This window comes from Globicephala melas, chromosome 19 (assembly GCF_963455315.2).
Source record: "Globicephala melas chromosome 19, mGloMel1.2, whole genome shotgun sequence".
Classification (NCBI taxonomy): Eukaryota; Metazoa; Chordata; class Mammalia; order Artiodactyla; family Delphinidae; genus Globicephala; species Globicephala melas.
The window spans coordinates 40,469,878-40,490,832 of NC_083332.1; positions in this window are offsets into that span (position 1 = coordinate 40,469,878).

Genomic DNA, 20,955 nt, shown 5'->3' on the forward strand with positions numbered 1-20,955 from the left:
ATGCCAATGGTTAAGAAACATTTCCTACGTTAAATAAATAATTGAGCAAATGAAAAAGAAAAAAAAGAATAAATGGATGAATGGATTGAAATCTCATGATAGTCTTCCCCCCACCCCTTGAAGTTCTTCTAGATTTCTAATCTTTTCAGTGCTCTGGACATCAGACAAGAGAAGATTTGGAAGGAAGAAGTTACAAGACATCCTCTGCTCCCTGGGTGAAGAATTATAATACTTCTGAATCTTTCAATTATTTGCCCTTTCTCATGTTTGAAAGTCATTCTGGCTCCCTGGATCCATCTAGTAATTAGGGTAAAAGCCAAAAAGTGGTGAAGAATCTTATTTCCACTGCTACAAATTTAAATCCATTGTTAGGGTAATATATAACAATATTTTTCCATGAATTAATCATCAGATATATATTGAGTCACTACTCATATACCAGGAGCTCTAGCAAATAAACAGATGAAAAAGTACAGTTTCAATTGGAAAAAAACAAAAGTTTTTTCAGCATTTTTGTCATTGTAAAAATGAAAAGAAACTAAAAATCTAAATGTACATCAACAGATGGATACATTGAATTGTGGTACATTTATGCCATTGATTAACATGCATCCACAAAGACAATGACTGAGATAGCTCTATATGCTCACGTGGATAGCACTGAAAAGCATACTGCTAAATGGTGAGGAAAAGACACACAAAACAAAATGCAAAGTACAACCCTATTAACATAAAACAAAAGGTAAATGCCAATATCATCCGTGTATAGGTACATAAAACGGATTGTGATAGGATGCACACTAAGCTGTTAAAGGGGGTTTCCCCTGGAGAGAAGTAGGAGATTTTAAGGAATTACCTGAGGCTTTCATATCATGTGCTACATATTTATGCATTTTATGATTAAACAAACAAAAGTGTTAGATTTTTAAGATTTCACATTTTATAGGAATGAAATGGTACATGAGCAGAAAATCATATGATATGTCTATAGTCTAGATAGAAAAACTTCTGTGTTCATATTCATAACCCACTCTTCTTATTAATGAAATTTGCTTGTGGAATAAAAACAATTATGATAACAAGTAAATTAATTTGGTGTATCACTTGAATATCAAAGCTGAGGCTTTAACTTGCTAATGAAAATGTCAATAATGATCAAGTTCCCATTCTTCCATTTTATATGTGTGAAAAATTAGGTCCAGGTAAGGAAGGCTACCTGACCAAATCACACAGCAAATTACCGGTGGAGCCTAGGGATATATATGGATTGGAATCCATATTCAGATTGATTACTTGGGAGCTTATTTTGATTCTAAAATCAAAGAGAACAAATAGAATTTGATGTGCAATATATTAAGAGAGCTAGTTATCTTAGTGTTTCCAGTGTTTGTTTCTTTCACAATACAAAGTAAGCAGAGGTGATATTTAACAATTAGAAAACCCTGAGGTATGATCATGCTTTGCTCTCAGTGTTAGGCAGCAGAATATCACTCCTCCCCTTTCCTTTGATCTCAGCCTTGCAATCTGAAAGCCAGAGGAATGATAAATGGCCATGAAATGCACACAAAGATCATCAAGGTATAATGATCTGAAATAAATATCAGCCTCTTTGATGTGGCTTAGGATGTAAAGAGATCATTCTTCTGACTTTCACATAATTGAAGGATTATGTCTTTTTTGGTGAATGAGCTTCCTTAACTGCCAACTGCTAATTTGGCATCCTAACAGGAGTGTATGGGAACCGTGATCCCTCACCCTGCACAAGGGAGAGAAGACTGAACTGAGAGGGATGAATGTGAAGCGAGGCCTCTAAACTAGAAATAATTGGAGCAGAGAGCAGGTGATGGAAAAAAGGTATGGAAATTACGCCACCTTCTCTCAGAGAAATGACACTGATTCATCTGAGTGAGGCTGTAGCTGGGATCTCTGACAAGTGTGTATTTGTTTTTAGAAAACACCAAGCAAAGACTATATAGCCTAGGGGATGTTTCCATTTGTAAAAAAGATAAAACCTGAAAGGACTTAGTCATCCTGATCTTGGGGAAGCATTAAACAAAATATACAGGGCCACCTGAGTTGATACCTGAAGGGCATTTGAAAAGGTCAAAAAATACGAAAGATTTATTTAAAAATTAAGGTATTGAAAAAATATATATGCAAATATTGTTTGGGAGACCTGCCATTTTTATTTACTTACTGTGCTACACTGAGCAAATTAGTTAACTTTCTAAATCCATTTTCTTCCTTATTCATAAAAAGATGATGATGAGATCAGAATTGTCCTTTTGTGATGATTAAAAGAGTTTATGAAAGTGGTGCTTTCTAGTAAAAAGTACTAAGTGGCTGTTAGGTCCTACCCTTCCTTTCTGTCTTTTAGCTGGAAATGAGATAGCATTTATAGTGTCAACATTTTACCAAGCCTTAAAGGCCAACTGGTAATTCCCACTTATTCATAAACACTTTTCTAGGCAACTGCTTCTTCAAAACACGGTAAGTTTCATCTGTGACTCATGTAATTTCTTGTATTTTAGATATGTAAAACCACAGTGATCATGATGACTTAAGACTTTTTCAGCTTTTTACATACACACCTTCAGATCCTTATCTCTAGTCCCATTACCTTCTCACTATTAATTGAACATTTTCAAATTTGGATATTTAATGGGTAATTCATATACCAACTGAAATTACATTTTTCTTCTAACCATTACCAACATTTTCTCCCATGATATTCTTTGATTTGTGCATTTATCCTTTGATTAATGAATTCAAAATAATTTTATAAGTACTCACTCTGTGCCAAGAACTGGGAAGGGCCCCAAACCAGGTATGTTTGCTACATTCATCAAGCTTACTATCTAGAGGAAAATGTAAATGAATACTGAAATGACCGTAAAGGGAAAACTGTGTTAAAATCTATGATATAAAGTTATAAGATATCAAGAGGATATTTGATTGGGAGAATTCCTCCAGTGGTAATCAGGGTTACTTCCTTGAGTAAAGGATGTATGATGTGTAATGTATATGTGTATGTGTGTGATGGTGATGATGATGATGTTACCCAGGCAGAAGGCTAAGCTTGTGCAAAAGTTCTATAACTAGTTGTAATATGGCATATTCAAGTGAAAGATGGATGAACATGGTCAGAAAGCAAACAGTTAAAGGGATTATGATAGGACATAAGGTGGGAGACGTGAAACATATCAAACTCTCTGAGAACCACTGTCCTCCTTAACCTTTGGTAACTTTCACACGGACAGTTGACCACTTCCTTTCCCTTATTCTCAGGGCCCTGTTACCAAGATCTACACAATGTGCCTATGATGAGCCTCTGAAACCTTCCTGCTTCTCTCCACCTACGTTGTTATTTCTTCAAACATTTGCCCCAAATTAGAAATAATTGGAGTAAAGAGCCGGTCATGACATATAGTCACAGCTGGTCTCCTTCCCTTCGGCCACCTCCTGCTACCCTGGAGATTTAAAAAAGGTAGATTTTCAGGTGTGTTATTAGCAGCATTGCTTATGGTAAAAACAATCCCTGATTATCAAATTGTGTCTGGTTTCGGATGTCTATGTATGGCTGAAAAAATTTTGATTTGGAGCCATAGCTTTGAAATTCTATATGGAAGAGAATCTCTTAACTGGTATTTCCCATGTAGAGACCCTGGAACCTCGCTTAATAATACTGAAGTGGTTCACAGATACTGGCTCATGTTGGAAATGAGGCTTCTAAACTAGGCTGGATCACATATCTGCAAGATGTGTGTTCTTCCATTACCTGAGCTTTCACCTGCTGGATGTAAGGGGAGCTGGCAAAAAACAATTGCTGGTTAACTATGTAAACAGGTACATGCGCTTCTGTACGGGCATACTGACCGGCTGGTATGCTGTGCTTTGTTGCCTAAATCTGAGTAGCTGAAACCACGTGTGTTCTCTGATAGTTTTGTAAATCTTAATATTCATTTGAAGCTAAGAAGAAGAGCTCCTGGTGGGTATTGTCCCTGACATTAATACGTATGCTTTCTCAAACTGTGTGTAATTTCATGCCCTCACATCCTCGCTCATTGTTTCTTCTTCATAGAAGTATCTCTCCACCCTTCTCCTCCAGATGAACTACAGCCCATCCTTCAAGGCTCATCTTAAATGGTTCTTTAACTTATTAGTTCTTCCTCATGATGCTCACAATCTTATTCAGTACTTACTGAGTTGCAGTCACCTTAAAGGACCTGTCTTTCCTCTTGGGGGCACAGTGTGTCCATGCATTTTGCATATCCAGTGCTTTGAACAATCCCTGGAACAGAAAAAAAAGACCAGCTGTTCGTTAAATCGCAGGGATGAAGCGGGATGTCTTGGGATCAGGTGTAGATTATACCGCTTCTTCTGATTGAGGCAATAGCTACTTTCTTAAGGCAATATTTTCCTAAAACTCTGTACATGCCTCACCCCTGTGATTTAGTCTCTGTCTTTAATGATTCATATTACTTTCAATTGTTGCGTGGTTGTATTATTATCATGATTATAATTAAATAAATTATTATATCTAATTTTGTCCCCCTCAGAATATCACACCCTTGAGAGAATGAGCCATATCTTACTCTTCACATGTTTTAAGACACAAAAATTGAGAAGTGAATTCTAAGGAACATGCAATGGAAAGTCTGTTAAAATACATTAAACTACCATTTTATAACTTAATGATTTAGACTATTGTTGGAAAGGAATTTGCTTACGTAAGTTGTTAAAATAGGGTCTGGTTTTGCTAACTTTAAAGAAATGCATTTTGCTTTGTTCTATAATCATTTCCATTTAAGTAGAACTTTGTAGTGCAGAAACGATTTTTATATGCATGGTGTCATCTGATCCAGATACTATTATTTTATAAACACTAGAAGGTGTGGAATAAAGGAAAGAGTACTGATTTGGAGCCATGAGATACTGTGTTCAACTCTGATTCCAGAACTTGGACAAGCCATGTCAATTACCTCATGCAGTTTGATCTGTAAAACGAAGATGCTGAAGCCTGCTGTTATTGAAATATTGCATAAAGTTCTGTCAGTGATTATGTTCTTTTGGAAAGTAAGCAAAAAGAACATATTTCAGCCTAGTTACAACTGCAATTACTTGGATGAAAAGGGAAAGTTATAATTAATTACTGCTGACTACAGGACTGTATGAGTCCTTAATACTTAACAACATAGCCCATTGTCAGTCCACCATCTTGCAACAACTGTGCTCTTTTCATAATCAGTACATTTATAATGAGTATAAAGAGTAACAACCTCTACTTATCACCTTTTGCAGATTTCTCTGTAGATACTGAAGATTTATTTTCTTGTTCAGCTTCTTCTTTTTAGGCTAAATATTTCCTTCTGGGTTTCCCCCAAAATATGGAAGGTAAGCTTTCCTGGTAGCCCTCTGGCTGAGAAGCACACAAGAGCCTTAATCAACACTGAACTAATCAATTACCAGTTTACCATTCTTATTTTAATTTATATAGCTAGTTGTTTCAGGTATAAGAGACTCCAAAGATTAAGATTTGATTAAATGCATGAAACAAATGTGTAAGATGTTCCTACAGCTCTTTAGTGTTTAAAAACAGAAAAAAAAAGTATGTTTCAGAAAATGATACAGGAGCAATGTTAATGAGTGTATTATCTATTGCTTGCATTAATTACAGCTATTCTGTTTTCCTTTTTAACTTCAATGGTAATTAATTGGAAAGGCCGTTGCAATTCTTATTGACAGAGACCTGGAAAGGCGATTTGATTTAGGCTTTACCTCTTCATTAGAATTCAAGCCAGCAGTTTACACTCCTTATCACACCTCACAGCTTTGGAAAAGTATGTCCAGTTTTTACACCATCTTCTATATGCACAGAGTATGACAAATTAGCCATTTAAAAAATTTAAAACAAGTTTCACAGAAAAGAAAGAAAATGAAAAGAAAAAAAAAATGCAAACACCTTTTGACAAGCTTCTGAACCCAGAAACACTGACAGTAAAACAACTATCAGTGATACTTCATTCATGAAAGACACTAGGTTCTCTGTGACATTTCTCAAGACCAGTTTTTAAAAAAATGTTGCACAGAATTTTATATAACGGATGGAAATTAACATGAATGACTATTCAGTAAATATAAGAGTTTAATTCAGTCCCAATTTTGCTATTGAAAGGTTTCAATAAAATACCCACTTGTATTTGTTGGACATGGATATAATTTTGGTTTGATTTTTGTTTTCGTTTCTATTGTTGTTATTGTTTCTCTCTTGGATATATATCTGTGAAGGTAAATACTGGGCAAAAGTGATGCACATTTATAATTTCTACAGATGCTGACAAGTTTTTGTCCAATAATGCTAGACCAATTTACATTTCCACTAAGAATTTATGAGACTATGTTTTACCCTCATACTGTTGCCACTGCTGGATATTAGTAATATTTCCTCCTTTAAAAAAGTTTTTGGGAAGATGTGGTGTGTAGATACACACACACACACGTACACTCACAATGAAATATTACTCAGCCATGAAAAAAAATTCCCATTTGCAACAAAATGGATGGACCTGGAGGATATTATACTTAGTGAAATAAGTCAGACAGAGAAAGACAAATACTATATGTTATCACTTATATGTGAAATCTAAAAAAAAAAAGAATGAATATAACAAAACAGAAACAGGCTTACAGGTATAGAGAACAAACTAGTGGTTACCAGGGGAGAGAGGGATGTGGGGAGGGTCAAGAAAGGGCAGGGGACTAAGAGATACAAAATACTATGTATAAAATAAATAAGGTATAAGGACATATTGTATAACACAGGGAATATAGCCAATATTTGATACTAACTTTAAAGGGAGTATAATCTATAAAAAAATTTGAATTGCTACGTTGTATACCTTAAACTAATATAATATTGTAAATCAACTATATTTAATTTAAAAAAGGTTTTCACAGTACCTATGGTCAACAATAATGTATTATAAACTGAAAAAAAATTTAGGAGGGTATATCTCATGTAAAACATTCTTTATCACACTAAAATAAATTTTTAAAAATTTGAAAGACTTCTGAAAAATAAATTTGAATAACTGCTGAAAAAACAACCAACCAGGACACTGTCGTTATAATATGCATTTCTTTAAATTACTATTGAAGTTGAACCTCTCAAATGTCTATGGTCTTTAGTATTTTCTTGTCAGTGAATAGTCTGTTTACATAATGTTTTCAATTTTTATTAGTATGTTAATCATTGTTCTTCTGTTTTTTTTTTAATTTGTCCTTTAAAATTATACTACTAAACCAATGTTATATATACTTAAAATATTCCTAGAGGGATGAATCTCCTATATACTAACATCTGCTCACCAGTTTCAATCCCTCCCTACTTCCTATACAATACCTAATCATATTTAAGCCCCTCTATGATCTGACTTTATTTTATTATTATTATATTATTATTTTATTAGTTTTTACCTTTCTCTTTAGTTAACTTCCTTACTAAGTCTTGTGATGTTTCTAAACTCACTTTAAAATTTTACCTGGCCTGAACCTAGGATAGCATTAGTTTGCAATAAATATTTGCTGAATTAATCAACTCTAACTGGCTATCCTCTACTCAAGTCCCAGCTAACATTCTCCCACAGATAATACCCATGTCCCAGAGTGTGGACACCTCTGGCATATTTCCCTATTTCTGATGTCTCTAGGAATTTTAGGACAGAGCCTGGAAGAAATCAGCTGTTCTAATATAAATTATTCTGAGTCACCTGAAAAAGAAGTGTCCCAGCATGAATGTGTTTCCCAGAGGAAGAAAAGGTAAAGGCAGTTCTCATTTATGATGGTTTCAGTGGTAGTGGTTTTTCATTCTCATACCTTTAAAGAAAAATCAATATAAAGTGTTTAGCACAGTATGTTGCAAGCTATAGTCTCACAGCAAATGTTAAGGAGCATCATATTTATTAATTGAGAATCATTATTACTATAGTTTTGATAGTTTGGATTATTTTTCCATATATTTTCACTCCTATTGCTTCTAATCTCAGATTGATGAAATCTATTTTCCTTCCCAAATGACATGGCTTTGACCAATAGGATGTTAGCAAAAGTGACTCACGCAGAGGCCTTATAGGTGTTCATATAGTTCGACTTGGCTTTTGCACATCAGTGACCCACCGTGAGAAAAGTAAGTCCCAGGCATCTGCTGGCCCTGGACTCTGGGTCCCAGAACAAGCACTCATGGAGCAGATCTGAACCCAATCCAGAGCCTAAAGCCATGCTCAACTGTATTTGCTTTCTGAAGCATATCCATCCACCCAGCTGAGATCCAGACAGGCTTAGCCAAATCACAGTTGACCCATACCTCCCTGCGTGTCAGAACAAATGCTTACTGTTGTCAGACACAGAGTTTTGGGATCATTTGTTATGTCTGTTTGTGCAGTATCTAACAGGTATACCACCAGCAGCATTGATAACAATAGTAACAGATTGCCAAGTGCTTACTATAGCTTGTCTCATTTGATATCCTCGTAATTGTAGAATGTTTTATTATCCTGAGACACAGAGAGTTTAAATAACATGCTCAAATACAAAAATAATAAGTGATAAACCCAGGCTTCCTAAATTCAGTACCCATGTTCTTAATGACCATACCAGATAGTCTCTTGAAATGTCCAAAATTTGACTTCCCAAGAAGACAGCATAAGATGTTTCAAGGGCTTTGCGAGTATGTTTGATATTCTCTGTGAGTGGGATTCTGACCTAACCTGACATAAAGAATACAGTCACTTCCAATCTCAGACACTCATAAGAATTACACAGTGGTGGTGGTGGGGAGAGGGAAATGAGGGTATTCAGGGTCCATCCTGGACATTCTGAAGTAAACACTCCAGAGGTAGAGAATACGGTATTTATTTGGAATATACTTTTCAGGCAATCTCAAAGCAGCAAGACTTCCATTTCTCTGAGGGACTCTTAGGCTAGGAATGGTGATGTTTATTAAGAGAATAAGCCTGTTTATATTCTACTTCCTAGATGCCATGTTGTTTGAATCTCTATTTTTACTTGGAGAAAATGCCATGCCCAGTATACTGAGCCAAAATGGGACTCCTTAAGAGGAACTCCACATTCCTCTTCTTGACTCTCTTAGCAGTATGATGTCATGAAAAGATCATGAAAAGATCATAAAAAGATCATGACATTAGGCATCAAAAAGACTTGTGTTCCAATTCTGTCTCTCTTTTACAAGCTATATGACTTTGAACAAGCCACTTAAATTCACTTTCCTTCTTTAAAAAAAAATACAGCATTAATAGTCCTTACTGAATAGAGTTGTTGAGAGGACTCACTGAGATAACATGTTCTAGAACACCCTGTCCAATGGCACAACTTAGTAAGTACTCAGTACACACCAGGCACTGTGTTCCCTTCTAAAGTGAATCAAGTTGTATAGAAAGTTTGTGACAGCAGGAAAAAGACAGTTTTTAAGAGTTCTGTGAACAGTGGATGCTGAGCGAGCGCCTTTCTTCAAGAGCACAAACCAGGAGGCAGAGTCTATGTAAACACAGGATTATGCCTCAGGATAACATTGCCTTCACACCTTTTGTTTGGTCCAAAAGAGAATCCAGGGTCCTGAGGGCTCAGATCCCAGGGCCTTGTCAGAATACCAAATTTACAAAACATGAAATTGTCTCCAGGTGGTGAATCTGATCTGGAATTTCCCCTTCTTTATTTTCTCACTTCACTTAAAAATATGATAATGGAACATGATCATGTCCATTCATTTACATATTGTCTATGCCTGCCTGCCTGTTGCCTATGCCTAATATAGAGGAATACCTTCTTGATCTTTGTTAGTTTTTTTTTTTTTTTTTTGGGTTTCTGTTTTTTCGTAAATTCAAAAGATAAATATATTGGGCATTAAACAAGAAAAAATATATAATTGTATACAAAACAGTTTTTTTTTTGTATACAATTATACAAAAAATCTATTTTGCCTTGCTCTCAGTCTGTTCTGGCTTGCTTTCCAGATAAGCAAAGCAAATTGCCAGCTTTATACTCATCCTGGGAAACTGAAGCTTAAAGTTAAGTGATATGCCCAAGAAACTACAGGAAACATAGGTAAGGAAGACACAGTGCTTGTGCCCTTAAAAGTTGCTGAATCTTTGGGGAAGATTGTGTTCTTTGGGAAATTAGCATAAATATCAAGGTACAGAGCTTTATCTCATTGATTTTCTAAGTTATCACCACATAGCCCTCAGTTCACAGGAGAATATTCAGTGGTATTATTCTCAACAGAGTAGACCAGCTTTTTTTTTTCTTTCTTACTCTGGTTTCAGCGTATTCAAAAGTTTTCAAAGCCTTAGGAGGTATAGCCTGAGATCACCCACAGACCTTTTGTTATGAGACAGAAGATCTCATGACACCACACACACCAAACTACCAACACCTTGGAACAGACACAGGGCCAGCAGACACACGTGGCCACTCCCCTGATCCTTCTCTTTTTATCCTTTTTCTGTTTATTTTCCTTTTTTTTTTCTTTTGAGTGGGTGAGGATGTCTCCAGATCCCTGGACACTGGACAGGACCAGGATGAGTTATCAGCTCTGGGCCTTCAGCTCAGCAGTTCCCCCCACTCCCCCACCTCACTGTGGACAGGCACTGGCCACGGCCGAGACAAGCAAGGGGACGTCAGACAGACAGAAAGGAAAACAGAGCCCCAGCCCATCGCCCACCCCCACAGAATACCCTATTACTACTTCTCAGGAAACATCTCATATGAGGTCTCCAGGGACAAACCCTTTGAAGCAGGAAATAGAGAGATCGCGAGTTGTAATCGGTAAAAAGAAATGAGTGAGACGCGAAGGCTGCTTACTGGGAAGTGAAATTTATGATGAACACAAGGCCAGAAGGAAAATAACAAATCAGAGAACTGGGTGATGAACTGACTTTAGGTAGGTTCAGAGCATGTCAGGGTCTCACAGGGTCAATAAGAGGCAGAGTTTGGAGCCTCATTCTTAACCACTATGATCAGATGTGCTCAATAGTTTCTCTGATATGTAGATACCTGGTTCTGTGGGGAGGATTCCTGCACAGAGGTTAGCTTATATTTTTGCTTCATAACCTATAATGCACTTAGCATCATTAGGCATAGTGGAGGGCATGGCAACACAGGGGGGAAGGTATGCAAGTCTCACAAGAAATACTTTGTCTTCTTCATAAAGATCATTTGGAAAGAAAAATAAAATGTTGCAGTAAAGACTGTGCACATTCTTATGTTTGGTATCTAAATGTCCTTACTTGAGCAAATAGGTAACCTTAAATAGATGATGCAAACAAAGAAGAGCTCTTTTCCTAGGAGAATCTGAACAACAGAATGGCTATACCTTATCTAGTTCAGGAAAAGAGAAAGGCTGCTGATGGCAGGAGCTTGGCTTTGGCTGTGGCCACAATGTGTTGGGAAGCATCTAACACTTAGAACATTTTTCTTTTTAAAAACAACCTTGGTCCTACTGATTTTGTTTGCCTTTTCCAAAAAATTACTCACTGCCACCACTCCTGTTCACCTGGTTTCCTTACTAGTAAAAGAAAAGGGCTCATTTGGTGATTTCTGAGATCAAAGCCTCAGTCTACCCTAGGCCCTGTTCTTGGCAAAAAGGCCTAGGGTTTTAAGAAAAAAAGACTTAAACCTCCTATGGAATTGTTTTTCTTTGAGATGCCAGGACTTCAGCTACAGCTTCAAAATATTTCTATTCTTTCATAAAATCACATTCAATAATCGTTATTATTTTTTTTTTCTTTGCATGCCTAGTGTTCTATGTCCTTCAGTTTTCTCTGCACCTAATTTGATGGCAAACTAAAGCCTGGAATACAGAGAGATTCATCCTCTAGCCATTGCATTAATTGATGTCTGAGAGTAAGGTAATGCTATCTAATGAGACTGAATCAAGTGATCTGTGTAAAATACTGATTTTCAAATACATTTTATCTAACCATTTGAGCTGCCTTGAAAATTACACAGTCTGAGCCTCTAAGATACGGTAATTCTTGATTCAGATATTTCATTTCACAGGAGAGGGAATGAGAAGGCAAGGTCTGATGTGAGTGACTTCAGTACCTATTACCTATAACAGAGCATACTTTTCAAACACACATGAAAGAAATGTAAATTATTAAATTACCTCAAGTGATTCTGAACAAGTAGATCTACTCTAACATCTTCTACTACAAATGAAGTCTTCATTATTTTTTCTTTTTCAGAAAAAGAGTCTAATAATCACATGACTATGAATATTCAGAACAAAAAAGGGATTAGAAAATTTATGGTGCTTATACAATGAAAGGAGAGAAATCAGACTTTTAATTCGCTGGGTCACGTCATATCCATTTCAGATTCCATGGTTTGGTACTTCTTCCTTAAAAGAGAGGATTCATTATGAAGTAAAAGCAGTTTTAGAAATAATTTTACTGAATTATGGAAAGAAATTCACCATAGAGTTACTGGTAGTTAAAAACTGAAATAATGTGTGCATGTGTGTGTGTGCATCTGTGCACGGTTTACACATTTACCCATTTTGCACAGATGGATGTAAAAATAAGCATAGGTGAGAGGCAGAGTCAACGTTATGAATCCTATTTCCAGAAAGTAAATCAAATTTTATGTGACTCTACTGTTTCAATGAGGACAAATGATCCCTCTTTCGAAAAATGAACATCATTATTGTCTGCCTACTACATACCAGCAATTGGATAGCGCTCTAAAGTTCACACAAAATTAATTCAATATATTGTGAAAAATACCATGATGTATTTGCCTCATCCAGACTGCTATAACCTGGGAGTCTGCTCAAGGCTAGGGCCACTGCTTTCCAATCAGCTTCCATTACATCATTTTCTAATCCGTCTTCCATTGTCCTATCAGAGTAATTATTTTTTATGATGTGAAAAGCTGAACATATCTACCCCAACACTTCTTTTGGAAAAATAAATCCAGTTATGGGATTTTCTGAAACTCAGCATACATTGCTGATAAGTCGCCAGAAAACAAACTGCAATTTCTGAGAGAAATAACTTTTCTCCTTGCTTTTCAATATTAGAAAATGGTTTTGTGTAACATATTTGATACATGGATATATGAATCAAGCCATTGATTTTTATCCTCACAAACAATATGTATATGATAGCATGAAGAGGAAAAAAGCTGATTGCTCATGGAAAAAGAGACCATAATGTCATGGAAAATGACTATGGGAGATAATAATATTTTTTCATATGTTCAGCTCCTTTCCAGAAGAGAGGATTTTATGTATATATTTTATATACATATATATGTTGTGTGTGTGTATATATATATATATGACCTTAAGTATATAAAACCTTATAACTGTAAAATATGTAACCTTAAAATATAGAACCTTAAAATTATATAACCTTAAAATACCCGTAACGTTATTTTTTAGAACTCTAAATAAAGTGAAAAGCTATATTAGATTGTCAAAATAAAGCAAACATTACTCAATATTACATCAACAGTTATAAGTTGCAAGAAATGTATGGTATCCAGATAGTGTCCAAAACTGGGAAACCAGAGCTCAAGGAAAAGAATGACATTGTTGAAAGGGTCGGGATTTCAAAACATGTCTAGATATTCTAAACCTAGCTATATCCTAGCATATTTGCTAATTATGTGCTAATGCTTACTAATAAGATCTTTTTTGTAAAATATTTATTATTTGTTTATTGATTTATTTTATTTATTATTTTTGGCTGCGTCAGGTCTTAGTTGCAGCACGTGGGCTCTTCGTTGTGGTGCGTGGGCTTCTCTCTAGTTGTAGTGTGTGGGTTTTTCTTTTCTCTAGTTGTGGTGTGCAGTCTCCAGGGCACGTGAGCTTTGTAGTTGTGGTCCACGGGTTCCAGAGCGCATGGACTCTGTAGTCTGCAGCATGCAGGCTCTCTAGTTGAGGCGTGCAAGCTCAGTAGTTGTGGCGCGAGGGCTTAGTTGCCCCGTGGCATGTGGGATCTTAGTTCCCTGACCAGGGATCAAACCCGTGTCCCCTGCATTGTAAGGCAGATTCTTTACCACTGGACCACCAGGGAAGTCCCATGAATAAGATCTTTATAACAATAACAAATTCTTATTTATTTATCTTTATAACAATAAATAAACTCTTATTTATAAATTCTTATTTAATAAATAATAATAAATTCATTCTTATTCCATTTATCAGTAAGCACATACACTGAAGTGGAAATGAGGGCCTAAAATGTAACTCTTTACACGCCTCACCAATCTTTTTTTCTCTTTTCTCCATTATGTTGTTATTTTTTATTCTCTGTTTTTGGAACACACCTGTGATCATTAATTTTATGTGTCATTTTGGCTGGGCTAAGGGTTGCCCAGATAGCTGGTAAAACATTTTTTCAGGGTTGTCTGTGAGTGTCTCTGGAAGAGGCTAACATTGAATCAGTAGACTGTATAAAGAGGATGGCCTTCACCAGTGCAGGTGGGCAATATCCATCCATTAAAGGCCTGAGTAGAACAAAAAGGCAGAGGAAGGGCAAATTCGCTCCCTCTGTTTGACCTGAGACATCCATCTTCTCCTGCCCTCAGACATCGGTGCTACCGATTCCTGGGCTTTAGGACTCAGACTGAGATTTAACCACTGGCTCCCCAAGTCTCAGGTTTTTGGACTTGTACTGAATTATACCACCAGCTTGGCTTTCCTGTTTCTCCTGCTTGCAGATAGCAGACTGTGGGACTTAGCCTCCATATCATTTGAGTTATTTCCTATAATAACTCTCTCTCCATATAGATAGATATATGTAGACCTATAGCTATATTTACACACACACACACACACACACACACACACACACACACTTATACAGAGATTTCCACCTGAAGTGTACTTTCATTCATCCTCACTTCCTGATCCAATATCTACTGATCTATTCTACCTTATATCTGCTGGGTGTTCAAATCATTGCAGAATTCCTTACCACTTTTTAAATGCATTCCATTCAAATCAACAGAGAAAAGTTTGAGTGTACTGAAATCACCAAGGAAGAGTTTTTGTGTCTGCTTTATTGATACCATGTGGAAGGAAAAGAGCTTATTTTAAGGCCTGTCAAAAAAATTAGAATGTAACAATAAGAGGATAAAGACAGAGCCCTATCCTTTCTTTGAGTTTCATCAATTTATAAACGATTTAAGAATCTGCTCATCAATCTTGACCTGTCTTCCTGGGACTCACATGATGTCAGAGAAGAGAAAAGAGTTCACAAACAGTCCATTAACTTATTCCCCTTCTCTTATTTTTATAACAAGATGCACAATGCAAATTGTCAAAAGACATTCCTGCTATTATTCAGACTATAAACTCTCACAGGCATAAATGTGCAGTCATTGGCTCATGCTAAACCACACAAAGAATTGGAGGATAAGAGAGTGGCCCTGTGAGGAAAGGATAAAAATAAGAAAGAAAAGTAAGTGGACTGCAATTATTCTGCATGGATCACGGACTATCCAGGGCCATTTAAGATTCATCTTCTAGTCTAGTAAAGGTTACAGCATAGATAAGATGGAACAGGAGTCTGTTTAATTCAGCACATCCAAAATGAAATAAGGATAATTTTTACATGAACAACTTAGCTTACACGTAAGGGATAATATTCTGAGAGCTTTCATAATTTGAAATGAATATCCAGGAAGCTATAATGGGATTTGTTGCTCGAGTGGCATAGTGTTATATAGACTCCCACCATTTTGAGTGCCATTACATTGACTATTTCACTCATCCCTTCTCTAAACATATATTAATTATCTACTATATGCTAGTGTGTGGCACACAAACAACTATTCATCATCTTAACGTTTGTTTGATCATTCAATCACTCTTTCAAACATATTAAATGAGTTCCTCTCTTTCATGTGGCAGTCTTTTTACTAGGTAATAGCATAATCAAAGATCTGTATAAAAAAACAAGTTCTACATTTGATAAATTCAGAGATTTATGGGGAAGACAGAAATAAAAATTGTTTAAATACAGGGTAATATGTGATGAAATAGGGTTATGTTTAAAGTGGCACAAAGAATTAATTGTTAGAAGGATCAAAGAAGATTTCACGTGAGCAATGGCACTTGAGTTAGATCGTGATGGATGAGTAGGCACGTGTTAAGTGGATACTAAATTCATGAGTAAATGGATTTGGATGTGAGGATATACACGGGTTCCATGAAACCCATGTTAAGATCAATGGTTTTTAATGAGAGAAAATTTTGTGACCATGGGACATTTGGCAATGCCTGGAGCCATTTTTAACTGCCATGACTTGTGGGGCGATGCTATGAGAATCTAGTGAGTAGAGGCCAGGAATGCTGTGAAACACCCTACAATGCACAAGACAGGTTCCACATCCAACATTAAAAATTATTCAGCCCGATTTGCAACAACATGGATGGACTTGAGTGTATTATGCTAAGTGAAATAAGACAGAGAAAGACATATCATATGATTTCACTCATATGTGGGATAAAGACCAAGCAAACAAACAAAAAAATAAAATAAATGAGCAAATCAAACAAAACCACACATGTAAATACAGAGAGCAGAGTAGTGGTTACCAGAGGGGAAGGGGCACAGTGTGGGCGGTGGGGGGAAGAGGTCAAAATGATTAAAAGGGATCAAATGTACAGTGAGGGATGGAAACTACATTTTTGGTGGTGGGCTTGCTGTGGGTATACAGAAGTAGAAATAAATGTTGTATACTTGAAACTTATATAATGTTACCTCAATAAAAAATACATCTAAAAATTAAAAAAATTTGGTCTAAAATGTCAGTAGTGATTTTAAAACAGCAGGTAAAGGACCAATAGGAAAAGAGTTCGTAAATGAAGTAAAAAACTCATATATGGAGCTTGGAAATCTTATTATGGATCATGGGAGGAAGTGATATTGTTTTAACAGGATAATTACATTTTCCTATTTATTTTCCAAGATAACTCTACAAATTGAAGTATGGAAGGTAATTTTGTTGGTACTGAAATTAAATGCTGTGATACCAATAACTAGAGTATTGCAGTAGTTATTGTATTAATGTTGGCAAGTAATATGAGAGTATGAAGTAAGACTATAGAGGTAGAACAATATACAGGATAGCAAATCATTAAAAAGTACACACAACAGCACTTAGTGGATAAAACAAGTTTGAGAGACCTAATACTTTGCTCAATGCAACATGTATGAAAAGATTTACATTTGAAGCAAGATATAAAGAAAAATATGCATTTAGAGCAGCATTCTAACTCAGTTTGAATTCCCCTATGTGTTATTTCCCCCTTTATTATTCTTTTAAAATATTTTATATTTTGAAAACTCTAGATCCTTGCCAATTTGTTGGACCATATCACCACAAATGGTACTAGAATTTAAGACCATTGTTCACATTACTGACTCCAAACTAGGCTTGTTAGCTTTATGTTATGAAGAAATTCTCTCACAAGCCAATGCCTAATGTTCAGAATGTAATGTATTCAAGTAGATACTTAAATCTTACAGACAAAAATATATGCATAGCCTTAGCCTGTCATATTCTAATATTTTGTGTTTTTAAAAATTTATTTTAGTGTGAAAATTCTGAAACCTCCCCTCATTCTTTCATGTGCTTAAGCAAAGTGAATGTCTGTGATTCTTCTGCAAGATGCTTTAGAGATGGACAGAGGCTCTGTTTTTTTTTTTTTTTTTTTTTGCATTAAATAGAACCAAACGCCATGCTACATTTGTACAGCAACGGACATTTATGCAAATCTGCAGAGTAGGCAGGTGCAAGAGCAAATTTCTTAATGCCATTTGCTCTGAAAATTATATAAAGCTTCTAAAGCTATGCTTTTTATAGTAGCTAAAGGAGTTTTGTTTGATATTTTTAAACAATAACACCTGTTCCAGGCAGAAAAGTAAATTCTCCTACAGCAGGAAGTGGGCTGCTTTTGGTGGAGAGAGGAGTTCCAGAGCTTGTCTCCAAAAAGTAATGAGACAATAAAATAAAATGTATTTTGAAAAGGCCGGGGTGGGTGGTGGAGGTAGAAGTAGGTGGGTGGGAGGGGAGAGATTTTGCCTTTTGCACTGACAGATGCAGGCAAATAGCAGAAATTCAGCCCAGCCAAGGAGATGGCAGAAGTCCACAGGATTCCATCTGGGGCCTGTTTCTTTGGCCTCTGAAACCTGGCAGAGCCTCTTGCCTGATAGGCCTAAATTTCCCTTTCTCTTTCTAGCTTAAAAGGAGAAGACCTTCATACCTTTCATTTCTCTTGTGCTTGATGAACTCGCCTACATTAATTTCAACCTGATACCATGGAATCAATAGTGGTTAATTAAGATCAGTGATTTGTGCATTTGAATTTCTTTCATCAAAGCTGAATTCTCTCTGACGATATATTTTGGTAACCTTCTTATTTCCAAAGAGATGCAGAATATCTGTTTTTCTTCTTTTAACATGACTTTAATACATTATTTTGTAATATATCTGTCTGCTCTTGAGGATTTTAGTAGTTCATTTATATGTTTATCATTCCTTTAAAGAGGCCTTATCATGTGTTGGCAAGAAATAGTGGAGCTAAATATGAAGAAACTCATATTTTGTCCTAGTTGTGTCATTAACTTCCTTCACTCACTCAGTCACTTAATACATTTTATTGATTTTTCTGAATATAGTGGCATTATAGCTATGATAGCCATCACCCGATTCATCTCCAAGGTTTGTCAGCTGCTGTAACTTTCTGGACAGCAGAAAGAGAACGTCCCATTCTCTTTAACACCTCCATGTACATTCCCAGGAAACTATAATGCATAATTTTTAGAAGCGAGGAAGGTTAACTGTTTTTTAGCAAAGGCAAATCAAAGAATGAAGAGGATATCAAGCAAAGAGTACGCAAGGAAAAAGGAAGTTGCTCTATACTTCCTGCAACACTGTACTAGGTGTTAGAAATTCTGAAATGAGTAACAATTAACGTCTCATCTTAGGAAGCTCAAAATGTTCCTCAGATATAAACACAGAAATATAACATGATAATAAAATGGAATATACTTATTTATTATATCAAATGATGGCACAGGCATTCTTATGGGTGGCTCTATAGTGTCAGCACTACTTACTAACTTTATGGCCTTAAGCAAGACACCCATTGTACCTGGACATTATTTTCTCTTCCATTTTCTCATCCAGAGCCACTCATCCCCTTACTCTCATCCTTGATGTATTTATTTTCCCAGATCCTTCCCAGCAAGGTACATTTGAACCAAATGTTTCCTTCAGCTAACAGCCCCAGCCCTTCTCTCTATTGGTTTTTCTCCTATATTCTTTCATTTTCCTCATCTCAATGGAGTCAAGCAGGGCATCACTCTGTCCCATGGTTCAGGAAGGAATATCCCTGGTGTCTTCTATATATTCTATCTTCTCCTTTTAAAATATTCCCTTTAACAATCCCTTCTGAAATTATAAGAACTTTAAGATGTCATCAATCTCCCACTGATATCCTAATTAATGTGCAGTTTAAGCTGACAATGGCATTGGGCTGTCCATGGAAGAATAATGCCCCAAAAGGTAGCATTTCAGTATAAATATGCAGAAAATTAAAGCACCTGAAGGGAAGATCTAATAATTTGATGTCTTAAGTCAGGTTCCTAGGATAATAGGCGCAGACTTACACATTAGGAGTGTCCTTGAGATCAACACCTCTAAGGGAATGAAGGCAGTAGGGTTGCTTAGAGGGAGGAAATAGATTGTGACTGAGTTGCAAAAAATGCTTAGACAGTCACTTGGGGGGCTCTGGTGATGGGTTGGCCCTTCAGAATTGTTTTAATGTAAGGCGGTTAGACCTTGACACTTACCAGTCAGAGGATGTAGACTGCATGGGTGGGAGGGGGCATCGTCTTGGGTGAGGACGTTCTCTTTGGCTGAGGACAATTCCTCAAGAAAGACCAGTTGAGAGTTTTCAGCTGCCTACAGTCCCAGCTGCCACTGAGGGAGAGCCTTGGTACTAAAGGGAAGATCTGAATTGCTGGCACAACACAATATCCATTATTACATTTGGCATGGAAGGATCTTAGGTTGTGTTTTGGGAAGTAACAGCAGAAAAAGGGGAGATATTAAAAAATACCTTCTCATGAAAAGTTTTGCTAGCAAAACTAATTTATTGTGACTTTTAACAAGTTACTAACACTTTCAGGGACTCATTTGATCATAAAAAACAAGAGCTGGCTACTATCTAAGAGTTTTAGGACTTTAACTTTTTTTAAATGTACCTAGTTGTTACTCTCGTGTGTCAACATGAAAATAATAGCTACAAGTCAAATATTCCATATCCACTGGTGTCCTTGAATGAGCCCTTAATTAACCTCTCCAAACAAACAGGAAGTAAGCGACTTTGATTAAATGTCTACTCTGGGCTTGTCACTGTGCTATTTTCCAACCTGTGAAGAATGTTGTGCCTATATTATGGAGTGCCTTTGTCTCCTTTGCATTATAATTATTCATGCACATTTTTCAATCTGCTGTGCTATCAATGTAAAACCATTGATTTTTTTCTTTTTTTTTTCTGGAAAGACTGACATGGGATAAGATTTTTATTCTGTTACTTTTTATGGGTCCCCTGACTGATTTATTAAGTTAATTCAACCTGTTTCCTTATATGCAAATTGGAGATTTTCCCCGTAAATTCTATAAGGTATATATATATAATGCCCTGCAGAGTGCATGAAAGATAAAAGGCACTCAGTATTTTGTTACCTTTCCCTTCTCTGGTCATATGCTTTCATCTTATAGTTCCTCCTATGCTTCTTTCTATCTGCTGGCGCTCTCCTTCCTTCCCTGGTGTGCTCCTTGAGAACAGAATATATATGCATAACACATCTTATTTTTGCAATGGCTAAATAATGTCTAACGTTTAACAGTGTTTTT